The sequence below is a fragment of the Cyanistes caeruleus genome, chromosome 7, assembly GCF_971803275.1.
Source record: "Cyanistes caeruleus chromosome 7, bCyaCae1.hap1.1, whole genome shotgun sequence".
In the NCBI taxonomy this organism is placed as follows: Eukaryota; Metazoa; Chordata; class Aves; order Passeriformes; family Paridae; genus Cyanistes; species Cyanistes caeruleus.
Window position 1 is genome coordinate 11,884,750 of NC_141707.1, and position 12,260 is coordinate 11,897,009.

Below are 12,260 nucleotides of genomic sequence, written 5' to 3' on the forward strand. Positions count from 1 at the left end.
TGTCCTGGCTGGCCACAGTCAGAGAGCCTCACTGGGGGAATGGCCTCCTCTCCCTTCCTATCTTTTTGCTCCCCCCTTGTTTCTTCTTCCCACTGCCCTGGTTCTTCCATGTGGTCTCACTTCTCTCCATTCCCCTGGTTGCAATTAGCAAAGCCTGCAGTTTCTATTCCCTTTTTCTTCTTTTCCTCCACTCTCTTCCCTTCTTCCACCCCAATCCGCCTTCATTTTCACATAGCTACAGGTCATAAAGGCACTGCTGGCCCCATCTTTGGGCCAGTTTAACCAGACCACATGGGGAATGAAACTGCTAGGTCAGTCTTTCCCAGACGAGCAGCCAGACCCTCTCTGATGTGTCTCTCCTGCCACAATAACTCACGCTCCGGATGATGCCACAAGTGTACCTGGTGTTCACAGAGCACCATTAAATCCAGGAGCAGAGCCTGGCTCTGGCCCGTGCTGTCCCCAGAGTGCCGTACAACACCGCAGCCAGCCACGGAGCTCCAGGCTCACGGTGCTAACTAGCAATTACCCTGCTTTGTTTTCAGCCCCTCACACAACAGGCACTGCCTGGGGACACGAAGAAGCCCCTCTGTTTGTGTACTGGTGGCTGTGACTTTGGGATGTGGAGGTTCCACCAGAAGTCCTGTAGTTGCCACAACGTGATGCCTGCGCTGTGAACCTGAAAGCGTCTGAAGGGCAATCTCCTTATGGCAGAGCAGAATGGTTTTTGCTCTGACTAGCACTGGTATCTTCCTTAAAAATATTTTCCTTGTTGATATGAAAACTCTACTTATGAAAACATTTTGTTAAGATAAAAAAAATACATCTGTCTCTTCCAAAAGGGACGGCTAGACCCACAAGCCCCTTTTCTCAATTACGCTCCCTAGCAATTTCTTTTGAATTATAGAGACTGAGATACAATAATTTTTTCATGTAGTTCCTAGCTCCAAAGCATTCTACCCTCTTAATGCGGCACTGCACACACAATCTCTCAGCAACACATTATTCCCAGCTATACTTCAACACTTAGGCTGGTTGACATCTACAGTCTTGTACTCCCTGATGTGCCCATCCCATCTCACCGCTGCACAAGAGCGGCTGCTTGTAAACCACACGGGCAGCACTAGGCTGGTGTGAGGTACAAATTGCCACCATCGTCCCCTCACTGAAACACTGAGGTCATGCTGCTGAGCCACCGGTGGGGTTCCTTGCAGCTACGTGTTTGACTCTAATGCCAGGTGAGCAGCAGAAGTAATCACAACCTTCTTGGAAGAGCCCTTCTTGTACGTGATGAGGGCAGGCTAGATCTCGAGTATTAGACCCACCTCTTGTAGGGCATTTCTGAGGCCTGCACAGTTTTGAGATGCTCGTGCTACAAGAAACAGGCTGCTGAGTGTATTCAGGGGCAGCTGATGCCCATGCAGATTTACCCGATCCACGTGGCCGTGCCGTGCGTACCCGTGCTCGCAGATCAGCTCCCAGCTAACAACTGTTTGAGGTGTTTCAGGCCCTCAGATGTCTGAAAGCGAGGGCAGGGTGGGTCCTGGCTATGCACTGTGCTCCTTCAGCTGGGCCTGGGCAGCAGCAGCTGGCAGAGGGGGCCTGGGGCCAGACTGCACCTGGTCCCAGTCCCACGTAGCCACGGCTGTGAGTAATGCTTTCTGTTGCTGTGCTTGGCCAGCAGATGCTGTACTGGCGAGGAATTACGCAACCTCAGTTATTCACACTTGTATTATATCTTGGCTGTGCTGCTCTTGGAAGGCTGCAGATTCCAAAAAGTTTCCCAGAACTTGGGAGAAGCCAAATGGTAGAGATGAGTGTACCAAAACCTCCTCAGCATCACAAGCTCTGGGTACACAACACCCGTTCTCTTTTTTCTCCATTTAGCCAGAGACTAAGAAGATAAGTTCATGGATCCTTATCTTTAAAACACTTTATGTCCTGTGCCTGATGTCTCTAAAGACCCTAGGAAGGTAACCTTGGTCAAGAATATCAGTGAAGAAAAGGTTTTTACAGTTCAGCTAATATTCATGAACAATGTTTCCTTTGAGCCAGCACTAGAAGTATGAGAATAAGAACAAATCCCACCAAATGTACAAGAGACATTTGAGTTAGCCTCTTCCCTCTTGCCACCACATCACAGCCTATTTATGAAACACACATTTACAGAATTGAAAAAACCCCAACCAAACCCCACTCTACAGAATTCTTGAGAGAATGGAAGCTACATGTGTGTAACCAACTGCAAACTACTACCACTTGTAGTTTGTAAGAAAAGAAAGAGTGAAAAAATCTATTTAACCTATGAGAGACTTCCCCAAACATGGTTGCAGCCAATCCTAAAGAAAATGGAGTGTGGAGGTCACCAATTTTTAGTGGCAGTTCTTCTTGACAAAAGCATGGGTCTGATTCCAAAGACCCCACCAGAAAAAGCTTGGAAGCCCATTTGCCAGTCAAAAGACCCCAGGCAGAAGGAAAGGATGTTACCTGTTCCAGCAGATGACCACTGAAGGACACACAACTTGTATGTACTTGCTGTGTATGAAGCTGGAATTTCTCCCTCACCATGGAAGAACAATGCTTATTTCAGGTCTGTGTATTTTCAGGCCTGGTTTGACCAAAAGTTGGCATACTTAGCCTAGACACGTGTTCCTGTCAGAAGTTTGTGAATCTCAAGCAGATTTTATGATCATCTATTTTTCATGTGTGCAGGAAAAGCACACATGGCTTCACTCGAATGCACAGGCAGTAGGGAGCTCTTTGCCTACATGCAGTTTTACAGATTTTATACAGCTTTCAGCTAAATCACATATCTCCATGCAAAGTATGCTGCTCTTGGATATCACATGGATTTTTAATGCTCTGAGGGATCCTTTGGGTCTATAAACAACAAGTAGATTACATTCATCTACATCATGACAGACTTTCCCCCCCTCTTTGCTTGTGAGACAAAATATGGCTTTTGTTACTCTCTGGAACTAGTATAGAATCCAAGCACAATTCACGTACAGCTTTGAGAAAACCATGCCATATTTTTCATTGTAATTAACTGCTTCAGAGCAAGACTTCTCATGTATAAAGATGAAGAAAGGTCTCAGCTTTGCCTGAAAGACAACTTGCCTTTCAGCAATGTCTCACACTTTGAGTTTTGACTGAAACATTCCAGTGCTTTGGTGACCTGTTGTGCCAAAAAAGCTGTCTTGTGTTACGCTTTGCTTTCAACTGAATTTGCCGGCACATGCCAAGGGACAGAACAAAGTATTGCAATTTATTCTGGAACACTATTTTGTGCTGCTCCACACATGAAATTGATGTCAGGAAAAAAGTGCACAAAGGGCATGGAAAATGTAAATAAATACTGTGATCCTTTTACCTTCAGTTTTAAATAGATGGATTGAAATGCATGGATCCTAAAGATTTATGAATCCCTTTATAGTCCATTCTGGAGTTTTACCATTTCATGCAGCTTGTAGGAGGGAGTGTATTATTTATAAAAAATCACGGTTATTCAGCAGTGTTTATTTCTGAAGAGCAACAAAATATCTTCAAGGGAGAAGAAGAAATGAATACCTCTGGTTTATTACCAGGGTTAGACAACTTAAAAGTCTTTTCTCATGACAGACTTACATACTTTGCTCTTATGTGCATGTTTGGAACACTGGACACTTTGCTACCAGCAGTAGAAATCACCTCCATCTCTCAGGACAGAGAGCACTGCGATGGATTCAAAGAGGTGGTGGTGGTGGGGACCTTTACTGTTGTGGAGATTCTTGAGCTTTATTTTTGCAGCCCTTTTCCCAGCATAGTATGGAATGAAAGTTCAGAACTAGGGCCTGCAAGGAGAAAAACTCACAGCAGCTATTCACAGATATCATTTCTGTGTGACATCAGTTTCTTGGCCATGGGAAGAATTTCTTCTGTCTGATGAAATGTAACATCCATTTCTTGTTTTCGTTTTTTATCTTTGGGCTCCTTTGCCCAGAGTTGTTCTTAAGACAAAAAGCCTGAAAGGATTATAATGTAAAAGTAAGTGCAGCCTTAGCATACCTTTGGTCTTTCTAGCTACTTTACCTCATTGGAATTGCAGTGATTGCTTTTCTTCCTAGCAGGTAATAAATCAGTTTCAATGAAAAAGAAAAACAACTCAGACATAAACCAGAATTTTCAAATGGTCTTTCTCAGTCAACTTTTAGCCTCACCCCCTGTGAAAGTGGAGCTTGCAGAAGTTGCATTCAGCTCACCTCAACTGACTGCACAGTATCTTTCTACCTAGATACAATTCCTGCAAGCCACCAAGGGAAGTTTGTAGTTTAACTGAGCAAATCCCAAGCAGTCTGACGCATCCCTCCTGTCTCTGCTTGGCAAGGCTGCCAACAGAGGCACCTGAACTGTGTCTGTCTGTAGAGCAGAGAGCCCAGCCACAGACAGATGCAGCACTGCTCATCATAGGAGCCATTTCTGGCTTGTCTCCAGCAGAGAGTCTTGAGGACAGGTGGATGGTGCTTCTCAGGGATAAGAAGGAGTCTCTCTGTGGTTAATAGCTCCTGATAGAATTTATTTCCATGAGTTTCCCACAAACCACATGAACATATGGCAGCCAGGAGGACCTGTGGTCATGAGCTTCACAAACAGTGTGAGAAGATAACTTTCCTAAACACAGCACCTGCTAACATCATTCGATACTCCTACTTCATGCATTATGAAACAATAAACAATCATTTTGTATTCAGCACCTTGTGCCAGCCCTTATCTGTAAGCCCTGCTCCGTGTCTCCTGATATATAGTTAAATTATTCTAACAGATAACATCCTGCCCTTGCTTTCCTTTTGAGCAGGGATGGAGATCTGGCACCCGTGCCCCCACTCCTGAGAGGCATCGATGGGCAGTGTCTGACCACTGCATGGACTGCCAGCAGGAGTGTCCCTTGCACAGTCCTGAGAGTGTCCCTGCTCTCCCCAGCACGTGGCATGGGTACAGTGTGTGCCATGTTACCTGTTAAACACAAGGCTTTGGGAACTAAAGGGAACTTGTATCCCCAGGCAAATATTGGGATCAGTTCAACTGTTCTGACGTGGTATTGTGCCAAAGAGGTGACGAGAGTGGTGGTGTGGTCCTGTGTGCTACTCAGTGAGAGGCTGGTGGACAGCCTTCTGCTGGCCTGTCTCAGGTCAGAGAGGGAAGGGTCACGGGAGCATTGCCAGCTGCCCTTGGGAATGGAGCACCAATGAAAATTAAGTATAACAGAAAAACCACTAAGCCTCTTGAAGGACTTGCATAAGAAGGATTTTCACCTGGCTCAGAAGTCAAAATCCTTAGAAATTTTTGCATACACACACACACACTCATACCTACACACATGCATGAAACATAATGCTTTAGATATTATGGGATCAGATTCCACATCTGAGAAGGGAGAGGCCTAGAAGAGCTACAGTTTTGTAAAGCATCGTTTGGTACTTTCCATCTCAGGATCTGAAAGGGATGTTTTGGCAATACTGACATTGTACACAAAGGCTAACAACAACAAGCACAGAGATGGTGTTCTAAGGAAAACCAATATTGGTTCCTCTTAATATATAGCAGCAATACTTAGGTAGAGTTTCTTAGCAAGCCACACTAATCTGCTATCTGATTTGCAAGCTATCACACATGTATTTAATTTCACCTTAAACGAAACAAAACAGCAATACAGTGAAGCATTGTTGAAACCTGAAAACAGTTCACTCCACATAATTAAATTTTAATTCAAAATGTCATTGCTTGTGTATGATATAAACATTTTTTATGATCAGTCAGACGATTTCTAAATAATAGTTACCTTTATTTGAAGGCGTATCAACTCAAAACAGTAAAAAATGCAAATGAAGATTCTTCACTAGCTGAAACATTGATGTCAAATTATATATATAAATGGTAACATAAAAGAAAAAAAAAAATTGTCAAATACATCAAGTAAAGCTCTGGAATAATACAGACCTCCTTGCTGCCTAAACCAGAAAGTTTAATAGCTTCCATTTAAAGAAAGAGGGATTAAAGGCAGAGTGAAGTCCTAAATACTGCTCCAATCTACTCTGAAAATGGTGGCAAAGTAATTTTTCATAGGTGTGACGCGTGAACAAAAAGCATCCCAGGTATTTCCTGCCCAACGCATGAAAAGCGGATTTTGCATCTAACATTGGGAAAACCCGAGCTGAAGGTGAGCTAGATACCCCTGCACTTGTGATATGCACCAAGTTGCTCATTGCTGTGTTTTTCTCTGCTGGTGCTCTGTGTCCTTGCTGACCCTGCTCTGCTCGCAGCCCCAGTGCTGTGGGGTTTCCAGGATCCCACATCCCACGCTGCTGGGAGAAGTGTGACCCTCTGGCACAAGTCCTCTTGTTTCAGTGTCCACCCTCCTCCTGCTGCAGCCCTGCTGGAGGATCTCAGTCCCACATGGGTGAGGGTATGAGGATAGGACTGGCAAAGGCTTTGGCTTCCTATGGAAATGGTACATTCTGCCCAGAATACAGCTTCACCATTTCTTTTTTCTTTACTTCCTAAGACCTGCCACAGCTTTGGTGCAAGGCAATCATTTTGCAGGAGAAATACACAGCAACTATGAGAAGTTCTCTGCAATCCCCTGTCCTGCATCAGCCACTGCCTCACTGCAGGCTGCAGACAGGGCATGGAAGAGTCTGGTGCAAGGACTCCAAGAGACCCCCTGCAGATGATTTATGAGTTAAGACCACTCTGAAATGGTTCTTATTTCCCTCATAGCAGGAAGATGTAAAATCTGCTCAGTGCCAGCTCTGTAAAGCGAGCAGGGCGTGTGGATGTGCAATATGTTGATAACAGACAAGGTGCCAGTAGATGGCTCTCAAGATATGAGGCCTATGGCTTTCACAGGGCTGAGACACCTCCCTGGCTAGGGAGCAATGCTGCTGCTGCATGCCGGGAGCAAAACAGCCACTCAAACTGTGTCTTGGGACAGGACAGCCATGGCACGGAGCTGTGGCATCTTCTCCCCAGACATGTCTAAAAATAGCAAAGTTCTGAGCTTTGTTATGTTTGATAATTTAAGGCAAAAATGCACTCCTCACTAAAGCACGCTTGAAATCTCCCTTTAATTCTTTAAGTGAGATTTAAGGGCTGTTTAAGTAGGCTGGGAAAAGCTGAGATAATGCTTCTGCAGTACCCCTGTTAGTGTGCAGGAAGAGGTACTGTCAGTCCCAGCAGGGTTATGTAGTTAATAAGACAGATTTTCTTAACTAAACAGTTGAGCTATGTCTATTTAGAGTTGATTTTCTCAAGCATACATGAACTAACACCCCTAAGGGGAGGGGGTCCAGGAGGGATGCTCACAGTTAGAAATTCTACAGAGGATTGAAATGAATTTTTAGTACTGTGTAACTACAGTAGATAACATTTAATTGGGAGAAGAGAGAGAAGAGAAGAGAAGAGAAGAGAAGAGAAGAGAAGAGAAGAGAAGAGAAGAGAAGAGAAGAGAAGAGAAGAGAAGAGAAGAGAAGAGAAGAGAAGAGAAGAGAAGAGAAGAGAAGAGAAGAGAAGAGAAGAGAAGAGAAGAGAAGAGAAGAGAAGAGAAGAGAAGAGAAGAGAAGAGGAAGAGAACTCTTATTCTCTTGAATGAGTGATTTATATCCCAAGTCTAAATTTTGTGAATTGAGTAAATATAGAGAAAACAAAGCAAGCAAATTCTTATAGCCATTTAGTCACTCTTAGAACATGGAAGAGAGTCTGTACACAGCAACTTTATTCAGACAACTGGCCATTTACTGAATGGCCACTAGAAATTCTACTGAAAATGTTATTAAATTTTAAATTAAATTTGGTTTTATTGTTATTTTAAATGCAGTTTTCCACAAAGCATGTCCTGAGGCCTTTGCCATTCAATTGTGATATATTTTCCTGATCAGTAATCCCAGTCTATATATATTATACTCCTATTTCATCTTAGGGACAGCCAGAGTGATTGCTGACTAAATAATTAACAAAGGGAACACCATCTCTGTATGTCTCTGTAGTTGATAGGTTAGCAAGAAAACAAAACTAACTTTCATAATCTCTTTCCCTATAGATACCTGGCACTTTCCAGGAGCAAAATAGGAAGAAAATGTAATTGCTAAAATCTCACACACTCATTACTAGACTAATAATACTTTTTCTCTCAATATTGCCCCATAAAGGCATCTATAGAAGTGAAGGTGTAGAGCTGCTGTTTCCTGTTATAATAGGAAGGAGGAATGCAGGCTTGTATTTCAAGTATTTCAACCCCATCAAGCAATAGTGTGAGTATGTAGAATATTAGAGTACTATGTAATAAAGTAGAATAAGATAATAACATAATACAGCATTATTAGACACAGTGTGCCCAAACCATTTCCAGCCACAAGAAGAATAAGGGTGAGGGCAGGGGCTTGGTCTGGCACCAGTGAAGGTGAGGGGTCCTGAGTGAGCTGCCTTCCTTCTGTGCTCTCCAGAGGAACAACACTTCCTAATTTCCAGCTCTGCTCCCAAATTTGTGTGTGTTCATGTCTTTCCTCTTGCTTCCTCCTGCTCCAATCCAACCATGGGTCACAGAGGGAATTTAAGAAAGGAAGGTACCTGGGTAAGTTTTGTCAGGTAAGTTAAGTCTGCTAGAGATACTAGATACTAGAGTACTAGATACTAGATACTAGTACTAGAGTATCAGACTATTTAAAAAATAAAAACCAGGTTGAACTTTCACTGAGAAGTTGGGCTGACTTGAGCTAGGAACAAACTGCTTTACTTTGGTTTTCTGAACCTGAACTTTTTACAGAAGATGAGTGTCATTCAATCTGTGATGTTTTCCAAAGCCTTGCATGGAACTCTGCTCTCAGGTTTGAGAAAGAACTGTTGAACTCAAACTGTGTTAATATAAGTTACATCACTGAACTGTAGCCTTTCTGGTATTAATAGGGGTACCAGAAGCTGTGTGAGTCATGTAAAAAAGGCTTCCATTCTTATACAAGGTCATAATTTCTCTTTTTCCCCCTCCAGATTTCTCCCATATGAGGAGGTAGAGGCTGGTATTAGCATTGGAAGGAAGTTGGCTGACATTCTGATCCCACGGAAATAAATGTGAGTTAGTTATTTTAGTTAGCCGGGATTTTTTTCCATCAGCTTTCATGACTAATATAGTTAGTCCTTGATTTACATGCTATTATCTCCCTATGAACTTTAGAGAATCTTGTGCTCATTTCTTTTTATTACAGCACTAGAAACTATTAAAGAAAATCTCACCTTGAAGTGTAGAAGACAAGGTGGTGGTGCTGCAAATACAGGCTATCTAATGAATTCATGGCTTCCCCTGCAGAACTGTTCTGGTAGTGGTGATGGGAATTTTTCAAGATAAATTTGATAAAATGAATTTCACTTATTATGCTTCTCCTTTTATGGACCTGTGCCCTGATTCAATCTCCCAGTCTGAACATCTGGTGTGCCTTAAAAAGATTCTTCCACGTGGAGCCTGGTTCCCAATTTCCTGAGCTATTATTTATTACATCGTTTGGGCTTTAAAAGGGATTGCTGAACCAGTGTGGATCATCTAAAAAATAAACTTAATCTAAAACTAATGCAAACTGTACAGCATAGGAGATTTAGAAAAGCTTACTTAGCAGTCAAGTAAAACCCTTTCATTTATCTTGGTACTTCCTGAATCCACCTCTGAACAGATATGGGACCATGAGGAGGAAAAAAAACCCGAGTACTTTCTGAGTGACCAGAAGGTAGAAATTCCTCACACACTTGAAAACAATTGTCTGAGCAATGTCTGGGGATCTGAGAGGCTTGAACTCCCTCACAGCACCCCCGTCTCAGTTTCCAGGTGGCATCAGGAAGTTTCAGCCCTTGTTTTGAGAACAGTGTTTATTACCCACACTTAAACCGAAGCATCTTTTTCAATTTAAATGATGTCTGCCTTAATAGCCTGCTGCCTGAAATGTTCTTTGATACTGAGGCGGAAGCTTTCCAACAGTGCACAATCAAATCTGTGGGGCCTGTTAATGCTGCATGCTGGCAAAACCCCTATTTGGGACGTAGGAAGGTGATTATCACCTCCTAGGCTTTGTCCAAATAGAAAGCTAAAACAATCTGGATTGGATGTGAACACTGTGTACAAAATTCTTTAACATCGCATGTCTCCAGAGTCGAGGTTAGTGCCAATGGCTTCAGCAAATGAAGCAAAATAATCCCAGATCCAAGGCTTTGAGGAGTGAGAAAAGCAGAGCTGTTGGTAGCAGGAGTGCTGCTCTCACACCGTTTGTTAAATATGGTGTGGAAACGTGAACGCTCAGGAGCTCCTGAACCCAGATGGAGGATTTTTAACGTGTTTAACGTGCAGTAACAGAGACTAACTCTGCTCAGGGCCAGGTGACGTACTAGGTGTTGTACAGGAGGCCTTCTGGCACTGTTGGGGATTTTCCACACCTCAAGCAGCAAGTTTTAGTTGGAACTTTTAACTTTTTTTTTTCCTGAGAAGAAAGCTTCTCTTTTTTTGTGCGTCAATAATACTTATTTCAAGCACAGACTATTTGTATATAATTCTTGTTTCTCTTCTCTCAGGCTTAACCGTTGTTAAGGGTTTGTGTTGCCATAACAGCACATTTTTATGTGATACTGATGGGGCAGATCCAGTCCAAACCCTCCTCCCAGTCATATTCATTTGTTCTAATACACAAATGTCATATCTATCATTCAGAGAATGTAAAATGGCCCAGAAGATGTGGGGAATGAGCTCTGGATTGCCTGGTCAGATCCTCTTAACTACTGTTACAAACCCATCTGGGTTATTTTGCTGAATCAAAATTAACTGTTTCCTCGTTTGACCTTCAGGACCACTTTTAACCAACTTGGCACCTTGAAATATAGAGAAAGCAGTTTCTTAAAAGCGCCAGTATGTCTGCACTAGTACCTTTCACTTCAGCACCTAAAAACAGCGTGCCGGCACTTGACTGCAGAGATTTGTTCTGTGCTGGAAAGCAGCCCCAGCACAGACTCAAAAGCCGATGTCTCCCTGCCTCATTGGCAAAGCTGCCCACCACGGCTCTCCCGAGGCACACTTGCTGCTTACAGCTGACCCAAAGAGCTGGGGAGGCCGTGGTGGAGCTGAGCTGGGGAGCGCTTCCCAAACCCGAGTTCAAACGCATCTCCCACTTCCCGCCGGGGGAGGAATTGAGCGTGTGGCCTGTCCCTCCCCTGTGCCAGCAGGTCCTGTGGCGAGCACGGCGTGAAGGCCAGCAGGGCTGGTGCTGGGGCCTGGCCGGGTGCCCAGCCCAGCAGCGAGCGAGGGGAAGCGCCAGGCTGAGGGGGAGCGTCAGAGCCAGGAGTGCTCAGCCAGAGAACCCCTGCCCGCAGAGATGGGGCTCCAGAGGCCAACGCTCAACCGCTCCCTGCAAATGACACCTCTGTTAAAGACCGTCAAATGGCTTAGAAGTAAGGTTTCTGGAAATTGTGCAAAATGAAGACAAAATTACAGCGCTGCTGTAGATAGTGACAAAGCATGAAGATACATCAGCATTAAATAAATAGCCAGCTTGGGGTTCTCAATTGCAATTACCACTTACTCTCTGTGTTTGTAATACCTAGGAGACCCATAGCACATTACAGAATTCTGTTAATTACTAAGTGAAGAAGGAGAGGAAAAAACACTGTGACCAAAATGTATATTGTGTATTGATTTAGAGCGCTGTAATTTAAAATTAATAATTTATCATTCCTCTTAACAGGCTACGCCGTATTTTATAAAAAGTAATGAAACCTTTGGAATACAGAGGAAATCACTTCCCACTCTGTCATTTCATCTATTCTGAGAAAGGAGAAGGAGTGGTTTGTCTTCCTCTTGCCACATTTATAAAATATGCAGTTTGGCAAAGAGCAGATTAGCAAGATTACAGACTTCTCTTCGCTGTTACTTATCAGGCAAGAGCGGACAAGATAGTAACTGGTGTGTGATGTTAAGAGAGTCTTCCCAGGCAATACCCTTGGGAAGCAATCACAGGAGCGCTCAAAACAGTGACAGTCATTGTGCCACCAGTTTCAGCAGTTCTAACCAGCAAAAGTTGCTTGGCTTATTGAATGATAATGAGATCATCTCCCTATTGCTTGTAAAGCTAAGTCACTCAGATCAAGACTTCCACAAGAAATAGAACACTGCAAGCTATTAATGAAATCACACTTGGTTTACATCTAACTAGAGGAACAACCACAACTAAACTAATTTGTCATGAGAAATGATTTAATCC